Source organism: Adelges cooleyi, unplaced genomic scaffold (assembly GCF_023614345.1).
Source record: "Adelges cooleyi isolate 19-005CV unplaced genomic scaffold, UGA_ACOO_1.1 ACOO_flye_CR_arks_rails_tigmint_CR_PRNA_376, whole genome shotgun sequence".
Taxonomy (NCBI): Eukaryota; Metazoa; Arthropoda; class Insecta; order Hemiptera; family Adelgidae; genus Adelges; species Adelges cooleyi.
The window spans coordinates 8,434,839-8,460,754 of record NW_026096053.1 but is presented as its reverse complement, the minus strand read 5'-3'; the positions used below and the strand labels follow the sequence as shown (position 1 = coordinate 8,460,754).

At 29.4% G+C, this 25,916-nt stretch overlaps 1 long non-coding RNA gene across 1 annotated transcript; it reads left to right on the top strand.

The window, feature by feature from the left end:
- On the top strand, positions 1-25,348 carry LOC126840927 (uncharacterized). The gene is made up of 3 exons (XR_007686113.1): positions 1-123; positions 427-488; positions 24,985-25,348. It is a non-coding gene; the product is annotated as an uncharacterized LOC126840927 (long non-coding RNA).
- The last annotated feature ends 568 nt before the right edge of the window (positions 25,349-25,916 follow it).

Below are 25,916 nucleotides of genomic sequence, written 5' to 3'. Positions count from 1 at the left end.
CGCGGTACGAACAACATCGAACCAGAGCCCTGAAGATGGAGCATGCAAGTTTTTCGAAACGTTGGCGAACCAGTCAAGATATCCAAATGGGAGTAACCGCAAGGCGTGTAAACAGTGTAAAATGTAAATATAATACCCCATTCAAGTTTTAATAATGAATTAATATTTTTCGAGGAAAATCGATTAGTATTTTAAAATGGGTCACCCGGTATATCGTTACCAGTTTTGAACTCGTTAGTATTTAGGCCAAAGGGTGATGCGTAATAAATAATTATTCTAATGACAACAGATTTTCATTAACACGTTATGTTAAATTTATAAAAAGTTTACAACTAGAAATAGTTGTTTAACGATTTTTTTGACAAATAACTGACTCATAATAAATTTACTTGTATAAATTATATCGGTTCGGTTTTGCTTGTACAGGGACGCCAAAAACATAGATCCGGATACAGCAGACCATCCAGCGGCTCGGTCGACATCTCGGTGTGGGTAATCACAGTGTTTCTTAATATTATGTACATTTATAACACACTAGGACAGGGACGTGAGATATTATCTGGATTTCGGGGAGCATTTATCAAATAAAGTTATTATTGGATTTAGCCATTTCCATAATAATAAAACCAACGCCCATACGCAATACACAATAGCGGGCTTACGAATAAATAATGAGCCGATGCACAGCGACGTTTTCATGCTCGAATGTGTGACATGTTTTATCATAAATAATTTATAAAGATAGGTACACGTATTATACGATAATAAGACGTACGTCTAACGCATTAATCTCTTTCGAATTTCCGTACCACGCCATTTATCCTTAACACAAATGTATAACCGTTTTGGGTGTATCAGAGTAGTATCGTTTGGAATCACTTAAGCTGATTGAGTCGCGTTTTTGTCAAATAGACTTGGGTCGCATTTCACTCAGGTGCAATAATTAATTGCCCTATAAAAGATAATATTGTTATCATACAGCGACATACCCGAGTTTTGAACCTGTGGTTGGAACGTTTATATTTCATTCAGCATTCGCGCATCGTAACTTCCAACTAATCAGATTAACCGTGGTCAAATTTACCATGATCGTATGGTTAAAATATTCATTACAGTAAAATATGCGATTATTATTAAACTTAATGGGGTGGCAGTGGAAACGAACCGTGGTCAACCCCAGTCGTGACGCGGTTAAAAACAATCCGGTGGGAGAAATTTACTTACGAATATGTTAATTTAAAAACATATATATATGTTTAGTCAAGTTTAATGCATAGAATACACAAGTAATATACAAATTGCTTAACCTAACCCAACCCGTATGACTAATATTTGAACAACCGTTAAAATATTATATAAAATAATCAAAATTCAAATGTATATATTGCCACTATTATACAAAGTAGCTTAACATAATACATTAAACCGGCTCTTTAAACTTTTCTCTATTTGCCTTTATGAATTAATCTATTAATAAAATTTATTATAAACTTTAATATTCTATTTAACAGTTGTATAAATCAGGCTAAGTAGAAAATAAATATAAAAAAACCACAGATATTTTATTAATCCACTCTCTGGAGTTGCTTTGTGTTTTTTAAAAATGCCGGGGTTGAAATTTGAAACGTGCTTCTGTATTTCAGCTATGATGGTAAAAATTAAACATTTGTGACGGTTGCCCTTAAAAAAAAATCGGTATTCTTTTTCAATCAAGTGGTTCCTAGCAGGGGCTCCATTAGACCGACCCCATGGCGCTACATTATTTCATAATGAGCCACAGAAGATAAACACATTTTTTTTTATTTCTTTGATGCATTTTAATATATATTTGGTATACTTTTGGTTTTTCTTTAATAAAAAAAACGGTCTGATAAATGATTGTTGAGAAAATTGTATGTTATAGTCCTAAAGGTTTTTGGTAAAATGGTAAAAAGTAAATAATTAGCTATAGTATTATTCATTTTTAAGCATGTTACTCAGAGGTAAGGTCACCGTTTTATGTTAAATTTTTTGTTGTAAGTATTATAATATGCCAATGTAGTCAATATAATTGTACGAGTACAGTATGATTTGTTTTGAATGAAAATTACATATCGGTTATTCCGTTTATAAAAATAAATACAAGAGCAGTACCTAGTTACTTGATAACATAGGCAAACACAAATGCACGAGCAACGTCAGATAATAATGTTATGTTAATGTCATCAAATATTGTTTTTTTGGTGACTTACAAATATCATCGACATGACGTATATTTTAGATTTAGAAAAAAGGAAGTGATACTTTAAAATGGACCAATGCCTTCCACAGATAGGTGTTTTTTTTTTTAACATAAGTATTTTATACAATGTATTGTTATCGGAGTATAGACATTAGTCATTATTAAGCTAGGGCCGTTACAAGTTATTTTAAGTAAAAACATTTAGGAGGCATTTATTAATTTCACAGGAAGCCCCCCCCCCCTAAGATATAATTTGCCTTATGGTTCAAAATGTCTGAATCAAATCCTGATCGCAAATGATTGACCATAACACGCTAAAGAAAATACACAAATGTACTCTGTAAAACATGTATTTTGTATTTAAATAAATTGTATTTAAATAAATACAAAATGTTTTATTCATAATATAAAAGTGTTCTACCGCGTCTACGTTTAATAGCCGCATATTAAGTGGCGTTTACCCGCGCAATACCTAATATTGTTAAAGCAATAACATTAAATCGTTATTACTGTTATCGTGTAATACATTACCAATTTGATCGATTCGATATCTAATTCGGATGGTCAAAAATAATATGTAATTGTACAATATAAATTTTGCGCAATACTATTATTATGATTGATTTATCATGGATTAACCGCACATGACGTTTATAATAAGCGGTCTGTGTACAATAAATAGTCTACGAATATTGTACATGATAATAGTAATAAATATTGGATGATGATGAAATTTAAACTATTAATAATTATTAAAAACGATAAAAAATATTGCACAACATTAATTAATCGCCTGGAATAGAATAAAGGTAATATCGAAGCAATGCACAATATAAAATTATTTATATTGAACAAATCAAACATAAGTGAATTTTTATTACACAATGATCTTACATGTTTGGGATATGATATTGTGAAATATAAATTTAGTACACGGTCTTTGATCATCAAGACGTCTTACATGCGGCAGTGACAGCTGTGCTCTTATTTTGTACGTGCACGTGCCCTTTAGGGCAGTAATGGTATAAGACGGTTTTGGTATAACACAATATCATAATATTCTACCGAACAATGATAAATAATATTTGTTTCCTTAGTACTTATGCATTTGTGTTATTTAAACAATTTACAGACGGTATTATCTTTAATTGACTGTTGATCAATGCTCTTTACACGGGTTTACTCGAGCGTTTATACATTCAATGATGTTGAGACAATGCAATTAAAATAGGTAGTAACTACTCAATAAATACAGTTATTTGTAGGTATTTGTTTGAACCTTTATTTACACTTACAAAAACGTACACAGCTCATCAGTTTTTAACCCGATAACTCGGTGTGTAACCAAATCCGCTGATAATAACTTTAAACACATTTCCACCAATCATAATTATTCGGATCACAAATGTGTTTTGATCATAACACGCTAAGCAAACGTAGGTACAAATGTATTGTGTAAAAATTATATTTTCTATTTAAATAAAAACAAAACGTTTCGCAGCATATCGCAGTGATCTGCTGACGATATTCAATAACTGCATAGGTGGTCTATTAAGTGGCGTTAATAATATAATATTTAACCGAACAATGATAAATAGCATTTATTTACTTAGTACTAATGATGAATTTGTATCAAACCTATTTTCTAAATTTATTTACAGTCAATATTATTGACACGGTATTTTCGATTTACCGTTGACAATGCTTTTTGCATTTTTTAAGTAGGTACAAATAATTTTTGTTATTTATTTTAACTTTAAGCATACACACACATAAATGGTTTGTTTTTGTCTCGTTACACAACAGGCTGTACGCGCACTGTTAGGATTTGTTCAATACTATTATTGATTTATTTTTTTAGATTATATTGCGTTTATAATTTTTATCATATTATTCAATATTCGATGTTGGTATTGGATTAGGAGTTATGACCATACGATAGATAACACGTTATTAATATTATGTCGTTTACAGTTTACACGAGTCACTGAGAACGATTATTTTGAACAAATAATCGAAAATGAACCAAATTTGGGCTTGACCAACTTTTCCAATTATTTATTCCGGATGAACACTTCTGTGATCTGTCGCTTTTGATATTTCCACAGTTAATACAAATATTTTTAGTTTTTTGTTTTAACCTTTGGTTAGGTACGCATACACAAACTTACACATTTTCGTTGTAATTTTTACCTCACTACACAACAGCTTAGTGGGCGTCTAACAAATAAATTGGTTCATACGTTTGCTAGGCTGCTCTAGTTGCCAAATAACCTAACCTTTTAAGATATTGTGTAGCACATACATGATGTGATGGGAATAGGAGAATCTAAAATTGGTAGCTGCTTGGTGCTTCTCGGTAAGTTAAATCTATAATACTATCATCACAATTATTGTTCACCATGCTATTGTAATTACAAATTAATGTATTTCAACCGTGTTACAAAAAACATTATTCACGTGTGATTCGATATTATTGAGCAGGCCAATTGTGTATAGTAGTAATAACAATTATGTACTTATAAGTACCGAACAAAACAGCCGGTTCGGGTGTTTATTTTAGACTATCATAATTTCTGAACTAGGAGTGTATACACTATAATTAAGTTAACGCACAGAGCTAATTACAAAAGAAGACATTGCAAAATTCTACATTTCATAATAAGTTGAGCATTTTTGAAGTTATGAAATTCATCCCATTAAATGGGATAGTGATTTGTTGCATACCCGGGGCGGCGTTGGTGTAGATGGAAAATAACAGTTTAGTCATGAAGGTCATTGATATAAAGAATAGTTAGAAAATCATTTTTATTAATTGAATGCAAGCCCTAACCTTTCATGATACTCCTACAAAGATTATTGTAAAAAATTTAAGCGGTCCTAATATAATTTATTCTTTGTAGAAAAAAAAATTTGTATTTAAAAATATTTAACTATAGGACGTATTATCTTCACATTTCATAAATAACATCATAATTGATTTTATAAATTACTTAATGAAAACGTATAGTGTAGATGCATTACTTATCTATAGGAATCTAATACATTTCAAACATTGAAACATATAAAGTAAATGATTAATGAACTATCTGCTTTAAAAAAAACATATGTCTATGACCTATATATTATTGCTTTGTATAATAAATAACATTGATTCAACGAAACTATTATTAAATTTATTATGAAGCTTTATTTAAAAAAAATGATTAAAAATAATAAATACAATATACTAGTTGTAAGTATAATTAGAAAAATAATAAAGGTGGCCTAAAAAAATAATAACGGATTTCCTTTCGAACCGTTTTGTGTATAGTCCGATAATGTTTAAAGAAATCCAAATTTCCGATGTAGGGGGACCAACTTAATGGAGCCAATTTATTCAGTGAAAAAAAACGAAATAAAAGATCTAATTTACAACGACTTATTGCACTTAATTAATTAATTTCACTTCTCTTATTTGGGTTTTAAGTGTAGGTATTTATAATATATACAAACAGAAAATATCGACCTATTAGATATTACGGTAATTTACAAATGCGTTTCATAAAAAAAAAGATATTATACATATTCTACATTTGTGAGGCGAAAAGGAATAAAGATCCCTTGTCGCAAAAATCAAATTTTGAGTTATTGATTATTCCAAATTCTAAACATTTTGAGACCAGAATCGTTCTCGTAACATTAAAATCCGCTAAGTTATAACTGTTTGAATTTATTTTTGGAAAATAAGTTTTTCGAATGGGGTTAGGGGTGGGAATAGGGTTAGGTGTAGGAATGGGTGTGTGGGTGGAGTTGGGGATTGGTGTGGGGTTGGGGTTGGAGGCATATATGTTGTATTCACAGCGTTCAAACTAGAATTGAACTAAAATGAATTCAATAATTTAAGAGGTCATATTTTTATTATGAATTGTTTTAAGCCACATAATCAACACTAAAATATAAGCCAGAAACTTGATATGTTTACTAGCCACCTTAGATACTAGCTTGTTAATGTACTATTTCATTATATATAACCACCACTACACTAAATTTATTCGGTACTTCAACGAGACATGAAAATGCTCTTTCGTGGTTGCAGACTCGGCTGAAAAACTTATTCCTTAAATATGTAAACTAGTATTCAGCATACGGATCTTTACTGCAGCATTTATAGATATTTTAATTTTTAATAAATTCTTAAAAAATAAATAATAATTAATAGACAATTTTTATTTAACATTTTTCCTGTACAATTGCTATTTTGGACCTTAATTCGTTTAAGCTCCTCAATTATTTTACGGCGTTTGCGGTGACGTCAAACCAAAATGTATATTAAAATTTAAATATATGCATGTTATTTATACGTTGGAAGATTTATTTTTACTTACAAAGTTATTTTTGAGTTACTCTTCCTAGCATTTGTGTATATGCAAAAAATTAATCTAAATTCTAATTCAAATCTAAAAAAGTTTTAGAAATTATATAGTTTAATAATATTATGGTATTCATAGTAGGGTTTAACAAGTATATAGTCGTTAAACTATTAATGTTAGTGTCTGCAAGTTGGTGTACTAATAATATGTTAGACATAATACTAATTTCATTACTGTGAATACTAATTGGTAATTCTTAAAAATTCCACGAAGCTCGTTCGTACGCGTGTTACTTATAGTAATTCTTAATGAGTTTATAAGTATAGTTGCTTCAACTAGTATTGAGTTGTAAAAATGATAATGATATTGTAGCATAATTACACAGGCATCTCCTTTAAGTAAAAACGACTGGGTATTGACCTCTAAGACCGAGATAAATCTAAAATGGAAAATGCCTTAAGATATTATTCGAATCGAATCGAGTAATAGGAATACACAGAAAATTTAATAATAATAATCTCAAATAAATTTATTTATTTTTTAAAATTTTAATCAGTGCATTTATAAATGAGACTTTTGGCTTTATTCAAAAAACTTTTTCAATTGTTATTATTTACGACGATATGTTACTGCGCAATGTTGATTAACAATTATTATTATGAGTTCATTTAAATCAGAAGTAACATATTAAAATTAAACCTATAATATTATTATTTTGATTACTTACGGTGATTAAGAATTAAGATTATATATTTGAATGCCGAAGACTGAGCGAATAGTGCCTCAAACGGTTCAACGAAACATAATTAGCGAATACTTTTTTTTGGTATTTTATTATAAAATATTATATATTAACATATTTGTACATTACGTTAACATATTTGTATAGTACTTAACAGACACTGTTTAAAAATATAAATTCTATCTATCACGATTGATTATATAAAGGTTAATGATAATATTGAAATTATTAATTTGAACTAGATTTTTTTTAATGTGACAATAAGACCGTCAGAGATGATAAGGTAGCACAGTGTTTTTTAACGTTTCTCCATTATACTACAATACACCCGAGTGACTGTTTTTTAGTTGTATTGGGTAACACTATTTGGGCTAAACGGTTTGAAATTGAAATAAATGGAAGTGACTGAAGAGTTTTTTTTTTTACATTTGAAAGTATTATATCATATTGTAATACTGCTATATTGTAATTTGTAAATAACAACGGGAATAATATCAATAATGTTATGTAATGGGGTTGGGAAGAAAAAATAACTGAATCGTTTATAAACATGCAAATAAAAGCTAAAACGAGTTAACGCTAAATGTAAAACAAAAATGTTGTTTTAGATGAGAATACTGAATAGATAACAAAAGTTGATAATATATTTTTGGGTTTTTCGGTTAATCAAATAGTGCTAAAATGTACAACAAGCCTACGAGGTTACTGTAACCCTGAGTTGTCTGCAGTATCGAATGGAACAAAGGAGAAATAATTCAAATTCAATTTTTTCTTTATAGTCGCTAAATATCACTATGTAATATTGTGTATACATGCAATTTTCGCATATTGTGGTAATGGTTAAATCAATAGTAAACGTCATTCGAATTCCAACTTGGCATTTAAATAACTAAATATACTAAAATATAAAATGTGACCAAAAGTGATCTTTTACAATTTCATGCATACAAATAAAAGAGGTAAATTTGTATGAACTATAAACTTTTTTGTTCGTTAGAATATTGGTTATTTTTTAAACATATAACAATAGTAAAGAAATAAAATAACGAAATATTTTTTACATAAGACCCTCAACCACAAATAATGCTACCAAGTATTGCTTAAGTTTTTTGGAGATTATAGCAATAGATACAAATAGATTACACACACTAAACATATGAAACTATAAATCATCTCTCACAAAGTGAGGCTTTGTATAGTATATAGATCTTGAATCAGAGGAAAGTATCAACCATGGACATATATATATAAGAAGAACAAGTTTGTTTTTTGTTCAACTATTCATTATTCCCTTTTAAATAATAAAACTTGTACCGAATTAAGGCAGGCGATCTCAACAACAATCATATCGGCCCAATAATATGTAAAAACCCGACAGTAGTGACTAATTATCAAACTGATAAAAGTGGCTAAAATAAATAAAATTTACTAATTCCACTCCTGCCACTGCTTAAAGACATACACCTAAGGTCAGGCTGTAAACCTTACCTGGATAAATTTCACATTACAAAATAGAACTGGCTATCGGCCGTTTTCGAACCGACAAAAACGTATTGTGTTAGGGTAAGGTTGTCATGTTGTAGTATTGTTTGTATGATTTTCCATAACAAATCCAACGGTTGGCAATCCATCGACCTTGTGCGTTTGTTGTACCGATCAAGATCGTTGCTCGATATTTTGCCACTGACCAATGTGTCACGCCTTTGTTTATGTTTTCGTTTGCACTGTAAGAAAAAAACAACCGTCGATGACCTTGTGTGACGTCAAGAGTCGATGGACTCGCATTGTTCAACTCGGTAATAGTCATAAACATAATAGGGGTACACCACTATTATTATTGTACCTGCATTGGGCACACGATACTCCTCTGATCTGGTGGTCACTGCACTACGATTTTTTTTTAGCTTAGATGCGTAGCTGAGAAGATATTGTTTTCATTAAATTTTTTGTGTCCAAATATCTCTTTAGCCGCTGAACCGGTTTCTCCACGCAGCAAGTGTGCGGATCAAAAATCGTACCTGAAAGCTACTTCAATAGGTGTAAAATGTAAAAGTTCATCCCTTTCCCTTGGAAATTGAGAAAAATATGTACATATTTTTCAACTTAAAATTAATTGTTTTTTTTTTTTATCAAATGACTTCCAAACTTGTATGGATTATTATTCTACGGACACAGTTTTATCAATACGTTGACAAACCAAAAGAAAAAAACATAATAAAACCTAGGTAGGAGACTTTTTCTTTATTTCTGTTTATCGAGCGAATTTTTTGGACTTAAGGTCTGAAAATTACACTGTACGTAGATAATGAAAGATATATAATGATGATATATAAAGAATATGATACCTATATAAAGAATTGACTATAAAATTTAAAGTATAAATACGGCCTTCGAATAATTTTAATAGTGGTTTCATCACTTTCAGTTATAATTACTGTATAGACTTGCGACTCGCCTACCTCTCCCCTCTCCGGCTCCACCATAGGTACAGGAGTTTTTTTGTGTTGTTGGTTTTATCACAGATTGGATAAAATCTAATTTATTAGACTATTAGATTTATTTATATTAATTATCTAATCTCTGCTTTTTAGAAACATTAATAGCCGGTTATTATATCTACCAGTAGTGGACACATAAAAAATATGGAACCCTTTTTAACTGCATGGACCTCATATAGTGTGGTAAACTGGTTAAACATGAACACAACGGGTGTTCATATATTATTATTAAAACATGTAAAATGTACAACACAAACCATTTAAGACGGTTTGTTTTTGGTTATCTCGTCAAATAAGCCTAATTTATAGAAAGTCACAATAAATGTTGTTTGTCTAGGCCGTCAACTATGTATTTTTATTTCTTAATTATGTTAAACAAATGAATACCACAGCCGCAAACTATTATGGTCGATTTTATAAGTTACCTTATCCGTTATTTAATGTTTAAAAATCCGAATAAACGCAAAAGCAAATTTTCGTTTCGTCCAGGTCGATAAAGTCGTGCAAAAGTAATAATTAAATTCGTTGGCAAAATGCGTTATTAAAATTGAGAAGTCGTTTTGTATTTGTTCAAAATTAAGTTGATCAATATAAAGCTATCGTTATATCATTAAATCCAATGAATTCACATAGTATATATTTCACATTTTACAATCTCAAGGATTATAGTAATGTACAAGTCATAATATTTCTGAAAATGTTTGTGGTGTGTTTTGTGGTAAACAAGTATGCATCTGAACTGACTTGAACGTTTAAGATTAGGGTAGTTTTTAAAGTACACCAGCCTATAGTATCCGCACTAACCCGCTTCGTTTATACCGTTTGAAAATAGGCATTGCAAAAAATCAAGAAAAACGGTTGACCTATATAATACTTTTTATCAATACGACGACAGAACTCTGGTGTTGTAATAACGATACGAATAACTTATGAGAATAATATCTATATATGTTATAAACATTTTACCATTGAGAATTCCAAGCCAGACCCATCCAGAACGAATGCGCTGAGTCTTCTTTGTAACCTTTATTTTATCATGATGTGAATGTGTGCAGTTGTACATGAGTTTATTACATAAGAGTATGTTCAACCCTTTAAAAACTAGCTGTAGAACGTTTTTTAATGGGATTATGATGATGTAAAACTGACAGTTTTTTTTTAATACCCAAGTACACTGCATATATCTATCATCGCCGTTGTGTCATGTTGTTAAACAAACAAACAAAATGCATAATATACGTCATAATATTATGGGCTAATAAGAATGGAAATAATATGCGCAGTAAGCCAATGGGATAAGCAAATAACATTGCAGATATTCGAGTGCGCATTAAAAACTTCACGAAGGTAGAATCCGTTGCATAATTTACGATTAGGATAAAATGTTTAGTGACATTTCCTAATGTAATTAACTAATGAAAAATGTATTTATTTATTTCAGGATAATTATAATGTCATTAGTCATTACATATACATTTTAATATAATAAAAAGTACAATTAAGCTAATATTCGTACCAACTGAGCAGTGCTCGCATCTGGCACTCAGAGTTCTTATTATAGTAAATTAGGTTGTGTGTGTTCTTCTCAGTAAAATAAATTGTGTACAAACAAAATCTTTAAGTGTAATATTTATGATTATAATAATTTCAATTGCATTATACAGATAGGTACCACTTAAAAAAATCTACACTATCATTATAAACGTCTTTTTCATGTACATTGAGACTTTAATATATTTTTATCTGTACAAACATTTTCATCTAGGTCATTAACTATCTTACTGCTAGCTCTCTTTAAATGACATTTATTTGTAGTTACATCATTATTAAAAACAGCACAAGTGTCACGGAATGTTTTTTTTATTACAACCTTTTTTTATTAACATCCTTATTCAAATTGTTAATTATGACGTTTGGGATGTATCCTGGTGAACTTGTAGTGCTAGCTAGTGAAATCTGTCAAGGTTTTTTACGAATAATCCTGTTCTCCAATCTATTTTGTGTTCTGCATTAAGGATGCTCTTTTATATGAGTTTTATTAAAATTTGACTTTTATGAAGTTTATGAATTGAGAACATATTATATTTTATTGTAATAAATAAATCTTTTGATGAGTATCTGCAGGTGGTAGAAAATAAGCTAAAAAATAAAAAATGAAAAGTCGTAACTCGTGTGACAAGTGTTTTAGTCGCAAAGATTCTTAAACGGTGTAACGCATATTATTATTATTAATACGATTTGCTCACTTATAGGTCGTTCGGTTAAATTTATCTTAAGTTCATTTTGAATAAATCCACGTCTCGTTAACGCGGTACATGTGGTTATAACCACATTCACAAAAAATATATAACCTGATACGCGTTTAATATGAAACGGTATGAATGGATTACTGATTACCATCGTTATTATGTATTATTTATTATAGCCCTCCATCAATCATCGCCATAAATTATAAATTGAATATGATATATTTATTAAGAAAATATAGGTCGACGAAATTGGTATAGCGCGGTGAACTAGAGGGGGAATAATTGCTATGCGAATAGGGTTTGTTTGTCAGGAATTTCAGAGCACAATTATTGTTTGGCAAAAAAAAACAACTTTGATAAATTGAAAAAAATCGAGTAATTAATTAATAATTATTTCACCGCTCATTATTATTACTAATAATGTCGTCAAGTAAATGACAAATGGACGGAAAAGAGAGAGATCAATTGCAACAATTTTATAGTTCACCGGTCAAGTACTGTAGTAGCAATTATTATGTTTTCGGCCAGCGATTGTTTAGATTTTATTAAACAAAAAAAAAAACCATTATTATCATGTCTAATACAGTTCACGGTCATAGTACGTCATTCGGTCGTTTTACCGATTAACTATTAATAATGCAATTGAAATACTTGCAAAGGAAATAGGTAGCAATTAACCCGACGATAAAAACCAATCATAATAGGGTACGACTGGTGTCTGGTAATTTGTATGGTATGCGATTATTTTTTATTTTAACAATTTATAGTTACCAACTCGAAGGGCCAAAAGAATATATTATTATGTAGTCAACAATTGACAAAAATAAAAAATATCCTTAAAAAATTTCGAGTATAGTTAATAGAAAACAAATATTATTCTTATTAATAATACTTTAATAAAGATTATCCATGCATAATAAAGATGAATACGACACGAGAAGAAGAAGAAAAAGATAATAAAGATAAATGTTACTCCACTGAATACTGTCCAACTTTATAGTAATTTTGTTGTTATCAATAAAAATATGGACTTTATTTAAAAAATATTTTTTACAGATAATAAAAATGGTCATTAGCAGCATGAACACAATACTAGATCTAAACAGTTATACAATTTATTGAAATTCAGTTAAGTTAAAAACTGTCTTTGGTCAGATACGTGTAATTATTAAATATTAAGCAAAAAACAATTAGTTATATACCATCTCTAGATATAAATAACATTACCATATGAAGAGCACAAGGGAAAAACGGTAGTAGTCACACAATGAACATTTTTTTCAAATAGTTTTTTTCAATACATGCCATTATTTTTTTTATTTATGTCAATAGATTGTTTAAATAAATACATTTTTTATTAAAATAGCATTTAATGTGATTTTTCTTGTTCTTATGTAAGAGGGAGAGGAATTCACGAACTTTGTTTTTACTATACAATTTTCATAATGTGACTACTACCATTTTTCCCCTGTGCCCTTTATGTGGCAAGTTTGATGTTTTATGCTTTATTGGGGTCTAAATTCTTCTAGTTTTATTAATTTTTAGTCAAATAGATTATAGACGTTTATTTGTATATACATATCTACTTAAATTAGTATTTTGTTGTAAACTATTATTATTATTTTTTATATAAGTAATATATTACTATTTTCATAATATACATATTGAACTTACCATTCCCTGTCACAAGCTATGCTTATTGGAGGTGTCAATTAGTCACATTATTATAATGTTTTTTTAAATGTATGTTTGTATTGTTGTTGCTGTTGTTGATAAATAAAATAGTAAAATTATTTTTAAATAAATCAATGCGCCTTCTTTGAATTACTGTTTTGTAAAACATTATATATAATTTTTTTTTTAATTTAATATAATTTCAAAATTAACTTGCGTAGAAAAGTCAATCTACTATAAATAAATAAATAAAACTTTACTAATTAGGTACAGTTTCTATTTTTGTCTTAAATTAAATTTACCCTGCTTAATAATTCACTCTTCTTTTTTGCAACTTGGTAAAATTAAAAAAAAAAATTTTTTTGAACAAAAAATGAACATCTTAAAGTTGTATCGAAAGAATTGACAGCTGTATAAGAAGTTCGTGCGGCGAACTTTATATGTGAGTTTAGTAACTTTTACTTTACCAATTACATTGAAATAAAAATATAGGCTCTATAGCAGGCAAATCGTATAAAAACTGCAAAGTTTTTACCTAACTCAGACTTTGAACATGCTAATGGTAATAGTAATTGGTGAGGTACTTCTTGAGAATGGGAAAAATAAGTATAGGGAATGAATTCTGTCAATTAAGTATATTAGTGAAGACTGTCAAAGAGAAATGAGTAAGTGTATTACATCTTCCAAAACGCTGTTTTAAAATACTACATAATATTAGGTATAAAAAATTTTTTTTCCAATATTATATTGACTTTGACACCTATTAAACCAAGTAATCCCTGAAAATTCAAAATATTACCTTAAATCTAAGTAAATGTTTTTTTGCTAAATACAAATACTATCGAGAGATATCAAAATATGAATCATTTTCGAGTGTCATATTTTATTAGCTTTAAAAATCTTTTTTAAAACTGAAAACATTTTTAATTACATTTAAAGTTGAATTTTTTTTAATAAAAAATTAAAATCTACCATGATAACCGAATTTCCCAAAAAAAAAATTACGAGGAAGCACTCAGAGTTAGCTAGTTGAGCTAGGGATCTGAAAATTTTGGGATTTCTATTCGAACTAACTACCATCGGTTGAATGGGTGAGCCGCAGGAAAATAAAATAAAAACACAGTATAGAGTATATCAACATACTAGCAAAGGTAGTCGGTAGTACTATTGCTAGTATGTAATTAGTGTATATTGCTAAAATACTATTAGCATACTATATTATTATATATAATAGCATACTAGTAGATTTTTACTCATCATGTTACCTATTTTTTTCTAAAAAACAGCCATTCGCTCAGTCAAGTACAGTTTAAAAAAAAATTCGCATATAAATAATTTATTAATTTAAGCCAAAATAAGTACGTTAATTATTATTAGAGTTTCCTTCTTCTTTTTTTTTTATCACAAGTAGTTTTCACGCAGTTTATACAATTATTATCTAATAACAATAATAAAGTTTCATCGTTTTATATTGCGCATAAAGCTAAATATAATAACATTTCATAATTACCTTCCTTGTACGCGTTAATAGATATTATTATTCGTCTTAAACTTGAACATTGTTAAAAAAAATATATATATATATATACAGCATGTCCCATACAGATTTGAAAAATAAAAAAACTTTTGTTTTAGCGAATATTTTTAAGATTTTTTTTTTAAATTATTTTATAATTTGATTTACGACATAACGTTTTTATTGCACTTACCTTTATTGTTTTACTTTTTTTAACTATTTTTTTGTTATTTTTTTTTTTAATTCAAGATTAATTCCGTTTTATTAAGAATAATTTGCTGAGAATTTTGACCGGTCGATAACCAGTTTTGGATAATTATTTTTAAGTTATTAAAGGTTAAAATTTAAGACAGGAATGCGATAGAGAAATAAATTCAAAATTAGATTTGTTTAAAACATCATTTTTCTAAGGAAGCAAAGGGTTTATTTACCGGCAGTAATAAAAAACAAGTTAATTCTACCAATGTTTGTCCGGTTATACTGTTACAGGAGAGACGGGTTCAGAAAATGTCGCCATTTTGGTAAACAGTTAAATATTTTAATAACCAACAAGCGTGACCTGAATACACTGTAGTCATTATATTACAATATTTTGTCAAAGCGATTAAGCGTAGTGCCTGACATTGATGTAAATTTAATTTAAACTCCTTCCCAAGGCGGAACAGGAAACGGGAGTTGGGTTTAAGTAATAAAATAATAAAATATTTTTAAGAAAAAACCTATTTATCAGAAAAAGTTGAAACACGTTTACTACTACTGTTGTAAAGTTTTTAAATTTGTTAAAAAACAATTTTATTGTTCATATAAAATTACATGTTTTGCTCGGGGTTTTTTTTTAAAGTAATTATACTTTATAAAATTATCGTTTATTAAATATAATGTCAACGAACCTAATTTAGGTAGTTTGCAAACACTTACGAAGAATTGGAGTACATTCGTTGATAATTATATTATTCCACAATAGTACTAACAATAATTATTACCGTTGCTGTAGTTGTTCTAAGCAAACATTTTCGAGGACCTAATAGTAGTTACGATAAAAGCACTTGGTTGCATAATATAACATTGCATGCATGTTTTACAACGTATAATATGATAATATTTCGAATGACTATACGGATAAAACACCCTACAGCCTACCATATAATTTAATATAATATAAAATAATATAATATATGCTCTGGGTTCCACGTCCAATTTCTATAGCACCACTAGAAATAGTTTCAACGTTTACTTAAACGTCAGCTGGATTATAATAATAGGAAGATAATATTATGTATGTATGTAATACTCGAGTCCACGAAAAACGTAGGTACATACTTCAAGAGCTAAATAGAAAATATATTTTCACCCAGCTGTCCGTTTAAAAGTGTTCATTTTATCGATCACAATATTATTCCAACTACAACCCAAGTCAACTATCGTCGCTTCCGCAAAAAAACCTACCATGTTATAGCCGTAAAACTGTTTTTTTGTAAATTTACAGAATTGCGAAACAAAAATTATAATAACAATTAACATTTTGTCCTTGAATAAAATTTCAAACCGCTATAATAAATGAAAAAAATAAACGTGGGAAAAAATGGAACTGTCATAGTGCATATTTTGTTGAATGGCGTTACCGTATGTAAAAGATTAGACAAAATATTATTATCTACTGTTGTCATAAATCATCGTATCATATTCGTTTGTGGATTAATCCTGTCAGAAAGACATGTTGAAGAGAAATAACATTGCGGGTAAACATCTGATAAAGATATTTTGCCTAACGAATCTCATTACAAAAAAAAAATATATATATATATAAACAAACGTTTGGAGTGACCCCTCCCCCGGATTTTTTTTTTAATTACACAGTATGTCTGATACGCTGAAAAGAATGGTCTCAATTTTTTTTAATTTTTTTTTTCGTATAATTTGGCCATGATCGTAAAAAGTACTTTTAGTTTTTTTCTTGACACTTCTTTTTTATCATTTTTTTTAATACCTACGGTCATCAAAAAAAGTTATAAAAAATTAGTTTCGTATGTAAAATAATCTCAGCTTTCCGAAAAAAATACTGATTTATTTTTTCGAGTAATAGAAAGTCATTAAAATTGAGTTTATAATCTGCTGGTTTTTTCGTGTTGCTCAAAATTTGAGAATTTTTCTGAGGTTTTTTCCAGAAAGCTAATATAATTTTACATAAAACATGTAAATTTCAAATTGGGTTCTCCATAAAAACGCTTAGAAAAACAAAAAAAAGAGGTAAAATTTCATAGCAAAGTCCCAAAAACGGGGGAAAACGACAGTAATCAAAATAGTTGAAATAATTATAACTAAAAATAAAATAATTTTCCGTTTTTTTCATGATGTCTACTTGCTTATATATATTTTAGAACAGTAAAATAATTCAAGTATCTTTCCTGACGATTTCAAGTACATTCTTGTAATTTTTGTTCGGTTTTTTCCACTACAAAATATATATATGTGATATCAGTTGTCATACTAAAGCATTCCGTTTGGATAAATGTATCAAAATACTGATTCGCTCTGTCAAATGTTGTTAAAAATTGGTAATTTTGTCTTTTTTTATGAAAAACTCTAGTTAATACAATTTATTTTATGAACAATGTATTGTTTTGTTGTTTTTAACTCTAACGACTTTTGAAGTTTTAACGGTATTCTACATAATTTAATAACTTATGATAATATATCAAGATTAATCACCGATTGTTTTGCCAACAAACGGTCCACTCACCACTGACGGTTTTGCAAAATTACTTTTTGTGTTTGATAACATTTACCAGACGATCGCAAAGGGATGTGAGGCACCTCGTTCGCGCACTACTTAATTGCTTTTACCATAATGAATAATTATTCAAAACTTATTATCGTACAGCTTATTTATTTTTATGTCTAAAAAAAAAAAGAATTTTTAATATTTCTTTCCTTGAAAGAGCGCTACATTAATAATGTGACTCCATTTTTGATACATTCAGAAATGTTAAAAGTTTTTTTTTTTTTTTCTAGCGTTTAGTTATTTATTTTATTATTATTTATTACACATAATACTATAGCAATTATTATGATCATATATTATAATTTAGTGTTATATATGACAAATATTCAAATAATAAGTATAAATAGACTTATTTGTTTTGTATTTAACGTTTAAAAACATGTAAACGTCACTGTAAAATTATCAAAATGGAAATATAAAATTACATTCTTTACAACAAGGTATTTTACAACAAAGAAGAATAAAGTTGGTAGTATAAAGGTAAATGTTTTACCCTTCATAAGAGTCTAGTATATTAGCATATAATGCATATCTAGTACACAGTCAATGTCCATGTAAATGTTTTATTTTATTAAACGTTCACGACTCGAGGAAGCATCGTCAAATATTATTAAAATAACTATTTTTTCTATCCTTGTAATACAATATGTAAATATAAATAATGGTTAAAACGTGTATATTTAAAAAAAAATATTCCGTTAAAATAATATGTTTATCGTTGGAATATGTTCACGTGAACGGTATTACAGATTACTTACATAGGACGACTTAAATGAGCAATTTAAATTCAAGTCTAGCGCGGCTCAACGGTTGGCCCTTATATATCCTACTATAGATTAGGCTTGATAGCTCTAATACCCGTTTGGTTAACATCCGCTGCAAACCGATATTGGTTTTTTTCCGGTTAAATGACAATTATGAAAATCTCATTCGAATAATTTTTTTACAATTTATTCGAATAAAGAAAAATAAATAATCATACTATTTTAACTTGTAAAAAATATACACAGAGATGCATTTTTATTTTTATTTTATAAGTATTATATTAATAAAAACATGTGTTTTAAACAATAATTACTTGAAACCCGCATTTGCAAATTACTATAATAATTATAGGTTTGACTGTTATTTGAATAATTTTTACTTGAATAATATGTTATCTAAATGATTAATTAGATAACGTTTTATTCGAATAATGCTGATATATTACATAAAAACTTTCATCAGTTTTATTTAGGTAAACCTTCTACAACTAGGTTATACGTGTATGTCCACAATAATTTTGCTTATGTTAAATTCTTAATTTCTAAACTTTTTTGTACTTACATTATATTTCTGGACAGAAGGATACATTTCAGAAACGGTGTTATTTTCTGTACGTTGTATATCTTGGTGGCTGTTTCTTTTGATAAACTTTTAGAACAAATATATTTTAAGGAGATTGGTATTCAGAGGACTCTTCGAACCTATAATAATATGTTAGTGACGCGACTAGCAAATCTTTTGCAGCAAGTCTTTTGGACTTTTAACAACTTGACTACCGCACGAGCTTAGAATATTTCATTTAACTCCGGCGAAACTTCAACGTACAAAAAAAAACCCGGTAAATATTTTTACAAATTAAATTCCGTAGACGGGAATTACTTTAAAAAACATTTTGTAAATTATTCCAAGTGAAAATAATACTTGGTACGCCGTTTTGTGGTGCTATAATAAATAAATACACAACCCATGTTTATAGTCGCTTGTTTCTTTGAACTTGTAAACGTCTTAATAACATTTTCCTTTTTGGATTTAACAGAAAATTCCATTTTAAAACAATGTATAATCTTATTAGATTAGGTTCGCCATAGAGTCGGTAAAGTTATTCCGCTTTGAGTATAAATACTAATACATTCTTAATTAAAGAAAGCTGGATTAGTAAGCCTAATGGAATTAATGACAAAAGCAATAAACGATGGTGATCTTTTTAATTATAAAAACTTCATTTTAACCCCGAGATGATACCGAAAGACTTGCTTACTTATAGACTTAATTAGTTTAATGCGATTAATGTAATTAATATAATTTAAACCTGCGGTCAGCTAAGTTATTAAAAATGCAGTCGAAAACATTCCGGGCCAATAACTGACGTTACTCTAAGTGTCGATAAATTAGCACACAGATTTTAACTATTATTATTTTTTTTGCAAATTTACACAAATAACCTAGCAATAAAGCCCAAAGGGCAACGGTATGCCGAAAAGAAAGCCACATGAGAAATATTGTCGAAACTCGACAACTTTAGCTTTCAAACTGCTTTACTGGCACGACCTCGAATCAGAATTTCTTACCCGGAATTTATTTTTCTTTAAAACGTTGTATCATATCAGTGCACCGAGTATAGTTCTACAATAGGTCTTGTTTCTAAGGCAACGAAATAGAAAGGAACTAATTATTAGCCTGTATGGTAAAAACATTAAAAACGTAGACCATAATATTTGTTGTAAACACTTGCCTTTTTTACGACGCAGAACCCATAAGTGAGTTTCACATCAAGAATAATACAAAATTTACATTAAAAAAGATAAGTTCTACAAACAGCTTTTTGCTATAAATATATATCTTAAAATATAACATAGAGTTGAAAACATTTTTATGTACGTCAGTATATAAACATTGGTTCCAAAGTTGGATATATTTTTAAATAGAATTAGAAAAAAAAAAAAATATATATATATATATGTATAGAGTGATTCATTAAAGATAAGATAAACTTACTGCAACTTACGACGCTAAGACAGAGCAGCGAAATCTCGACAGGAATATATTAATGGAACAAGGGCGGAAAATAGGATTTATTTTATGTGTGGAATATCTAGGTCGTTAATAAGTTTAGATTTGTCAATTTAAGTGGCAGGAGAGTAGACGCTTGTCCCAATTTGTTGTCAAAACATTTGAACGGTCGTTTCGGTTTAGCTATTTTTCATATTTCTTACATTCGGATTGTCACGTTTTTTCAGATCAATAAATTATAGTCGGTTCTACCTTTGCGCACATCAATTTTTTTTTTTATACAACATTTTTGATGATTTTACATTTTAGTATGAATTATCCACATAGCAATTATTATATATTTCTAAAATGTCATATTGGGCGGTGAAGCGTGAAGTAAAAAAGTGATAAAAGCGCTTCGATGCAAGTCTGTAGATGGTAGAAACATAAAAATAATGAGCTTAAAAACTATACTTCGGGTATAAGGAAGGACACGGCTATTGTTAGTTGATAGTGGTTATTTGATAGTTTGTCTATAATAATGTGTTGCCATTGTTGTGTAAGTACTAAATCTCGATCAATATAATATTGTAAAGGTAAAAATGCCTTTAACGTTTATCGATAGTCCTTTATCTTAAAAAAAGTACCATTCTAATTTGAAACTATTGGACTGTTTTTTAAGTTATAGCGCGCTAAATATTTAATCTAAAAATTATTTTAACTTTTTGGGTGTTTTTCTCGATTTTAAAAAAGAATTGGTAATTTTTTTTAGTTTTCGGTCCAATTAAGTACTTTGCAGGTACGATTTCTGATGTACAGACTTGTTACATGAAAAAAATGGTTAGGTTAAACACATCATTGTAAAAACAATATACCTTTTCAGCGCCGCATTGAAGCTAAAAAACACCAACCCTGACAAACGTTGTCTCGTGATTAATAATAAATACCAGGACGTCTGTTGAAGGGTTTTCGGTATGGTTAGTTTTGGGGTTTACACTCAATCGAACCGCCTCGCCTGTGTTGTTGCCACCAATCATTGTTGTTGATCGTAGACCAAATTCCAAAAGCTAACCGATATTAAATAATACGTACAAACACGATGGAACGTTTACTAATGGCGAACACCTCTTTACATAAATTAGGTACATTTCATAATAACCGCCATGGCGTTAGTAATGCTGTTGTACAATGCGAATTTCCATTGTTCGCATTTTGCCTACCAAAATGCAATCGCCGGTTTATAGCTGATAATAATTAAAAAACCGAATTATTATTGTTGTTCTAAAAACGTCAAAAAGCTTTTAATTTCAATCGATATTGATAATTAAAACGCATACTCGTACGTGTCCTTTTGCGGTGTTCTGTATATATATAACTATACAACTATACGTGGAAAATACCGGTTATAAAAATTAAAGAATCAATGGACGAATAAAGGTGGAAAATAATTCAAGAATTTAAGAAGTTAAGAGAAGGAAGAACGGGAAACAATAAGAAAACATAATAAAAATTATTTAGTGCATTGTTTGTATACTTGCGGTGTTTAATCTACAAAAATTTGTTAAATATGCGACCAAACAAAAATATATCTTACTGTCGATTCTCCTAAATTCTTAGTTAAGTTGATTAGTTCATTCGAAAAAAATATGTAGATGCCCTAACACACACTATTATTTTATGTAGCTAAATTAGTCTACACTCGACGCCGTTTCACTCGATCAGGCATGTTTCATGTCAAATTCAAATAATTTAATGATGTAATGTTCGATTTTAAGATAATAGTAAATACCATATAGCTTATACCTAATAGGTATAAAAAGCGTAGTTTAGCTACAGATAAAACCTGGGCATTATTTGAAATATTTTTGAACCAATTTCTTCATGTAGCCGGTTTACAGATCAGATGGAATGTACTTTATAAAGACAAATATTTAAAAATGTCATCCTTTCCCTTCAAATTTGAGAAAAACATTGATAACAACGAAAAAATGTCTTTACAACATAACTCAAACGTGTTCGTCAACATTTTGAAAACATTAAAAAATTTTTGCTGTATAAGTGAACAAAGTGATGATGATGATGATGACTTCAAATGAAATTCACCAGTGCATAATTTTTGGGGTTTTATTGACAATATTGCTATTTGTAGGATATTAAAAAATTTAATATGTATTAAATTAAGTATATAATGAAATTAGTTCTAGTTTTTCAGACACAAAGTGGGTTGAGGTGGGAGTGAGAATGGGGATGGGAATGTTTTAGTGTTCCCAAAAAAGCGTTACGCTGTTATTTGATAAGAGATAAGAGATATGTTGTACGTTCAGATTAGAACTAAATGATAAATTCAAAATAGTTTAAGTGCCCAAATTCTCTATGAATTGTTTTAAGCCAGATATTAAACACTAAAATGTTATCCAGAAACTTGACATGTTTACTAGCAATCTTAGATACATGAAAATATGCTCTTTCGTGGCTGCAGACTCGGCTGAAAAAGGTTTTTGGAATTAATTTTTAGATAACACTTCAAAAAAAAAACTGCTGATACCTCGGATATCGTTATAAACGGTTCCCACTGCGCCGACAAACCCTGTTGCATATTCTGATTAATAAAACACTATTTAAAAACAATTATATTGCAAATTACTTATGAGGACATGGGCTGATTGAGCACCTCAAACTAAAATAAAAATGTGCAAAACAAACAAACTAAAACAATATATTACTTCACAGTCCTTTATCACTTTCAGTTATTCCTGTAAACCTATGTGACCTGGGGCGTAGGAGATCACATGCTCCGTATCCACTATGCCCCCACCCCGCTGTACACGGCTTTTTTTATTTTATCATTACCAAAAATATAATATAATATAGTCGAATTTCTGTGGGTTCACACGCAGCCCTATGCAGTTATCATTCCTCTAGCACAGTATATAGGATGTAGTTGCTCGTCTCGTTAAGTATTCCCGGCGTTCGCGTCCGTGATCGCAATATATTACAATAATAATATTATCACCGGATTTCGTTTTAAGTGTAGGTATAATATTATTATACACGGGTAACGCGCATGTGTTTGTGTACACGGATTAAAGGAAATGCGAAATCCGTGTTCTCGTTAGAAGATTTGAAACTCGAACATAACATCGGCCAACGCGTTACCCGCGTCGAAATAGAGAAACATTTTGGATCGTAATTTGGGTTTATGGTAATCTGTTGTGTAGACAAAAAAACTGAAAAAATCGTCAAAAACTGAGAAACGTCTCGGTCGACGAACCGTACATAAAATTGCCAATGTTCCTACCAATCCCTGGGGATAGACGGGCACGGAAAAAAAGAAAATATCAACCAAGCGCAATTTCATTTTCTCATAATCAAAGATGGCACAAAAACGGTGCACGTCGTTGTACAGATTACAATACACTACGCCGGGCTTTGAGTTTATCGAATCAACGAAATACCAAAACCACAAAGCGATTGTACAGGCGATAATTACACAGTATAATATGCCTCCTAATCATAATATTGTTGTTATGCATTAACTAACTCAAGTACTGCAATGTGATTGGGTTACGATTTTAAGAAGCTCGCCTTTGTATCGAACAGGTGTTGCGTCTTTTAACATGAAAGTTTTTCAGCAGATTCGGATGACGTTAATTGTTAATAATATACGGTTACATTATAAAATATAAGTCGGGCACGTTCTCGTGAAATTTCAAAACAGATATTAGCCTTTAGAATAACATGTATTTATGTGTTCAGTTCTCCTGCAGCTTAATAAAAGCTCAGTATATATATAAGTCTATCTCCCAACACTACCGCTGAATTACAATTTTATCTCTCTTTTTGGATGCTGGTATAAGCCGTAATCCCATTGTGTAACTTCCGGGTTTATCTTTTACTACAGAGCTCTCTCATTTAGTTTTCAGTTTAATTATTTTTCATTGTACATCCAAACATTTCTGGCCGAGACATTCCACCCCCTTTTGCTCTAAACCAAAGCTATGTGAGATCAGACATAATATCGTATGTTCAATATTTTTTTATTGTAAATAATACATAAAATAAATCGTTGATTCAATTTATTTAAAATCAAACTGTCATCGATTGCAATCACCTAGATTTACGTGTTTACTGAAAATACAAAATAGAAACATTTTTCTCGCTGTTTATAATTAATTATAGTTTCTATTGTTTTCCAGAAATTCCCTCGGTGTGCGCCAGGATACGACGAACAAGACAAAACTGTTAGAACCTTAGGCTTGACACCGGAATAGCCTTTTGTGTTGCTTGTATATGTACCAAGTTGAAAGCGACATCGGAGATTCCTAACTTACTTCAAAATTCTTCGAGTTTCCTACTATTTATTAAACTGTTGCTTAACCCTCTACTCTCCACTTCACTCGAATATGTCATGTTTTAGTTATGTGTTCTATAACGTTTTTGGACGCCGTTTCTGTTGTAACAATATTACACTCAATACATGCAGTAGCAGATCTAGGAATGAAAAAAAGGAGAAACTGGAAACAAAGTCCCTTAAAATACATACAAGCAATAGTCATAAAGTTTAAGACACATTTTACATAGTAAAAAAAATGTATATATTTTAATATATTATATTATAAAAAATAAATATAAAACACTTTTAATGCACACAATTTAAGTACATAAGGAACTGAAGCCCCTCCATCCCTGAATACATGGTGTTATATTAATAAACAGTATCTTCAAACGAATCAACTGTCATTATACAACTAATAATCATGAATTGTGCTTATTGTAAAACGTCTAACAATTTACAGTTTGTACATAAGTAACATTTTTTTTTTAAATACTCAATTTGCGTGAAAATTTCATTATTACTATATTTAAAGGAATAGGTACATCACGATCCCCGATAAAATAAAACCAGTACATTTGAGTTGGGGCATAGTGAGGACAGGGGAGATCACAGGTCTCCAAAAATTATTATAGCTGAAAGTGATGAAAAATCATTCTAAATAAAAACGCTTCGGTGCGAATCTGTAGATAGTACAAATATTCAATATGAATAAAAATCATTAAAAAGGCAATAATAATCTTACAATTGTATTTCAATACAATATTGTCTGTTAAGTTAGATTAGGATAAGTTA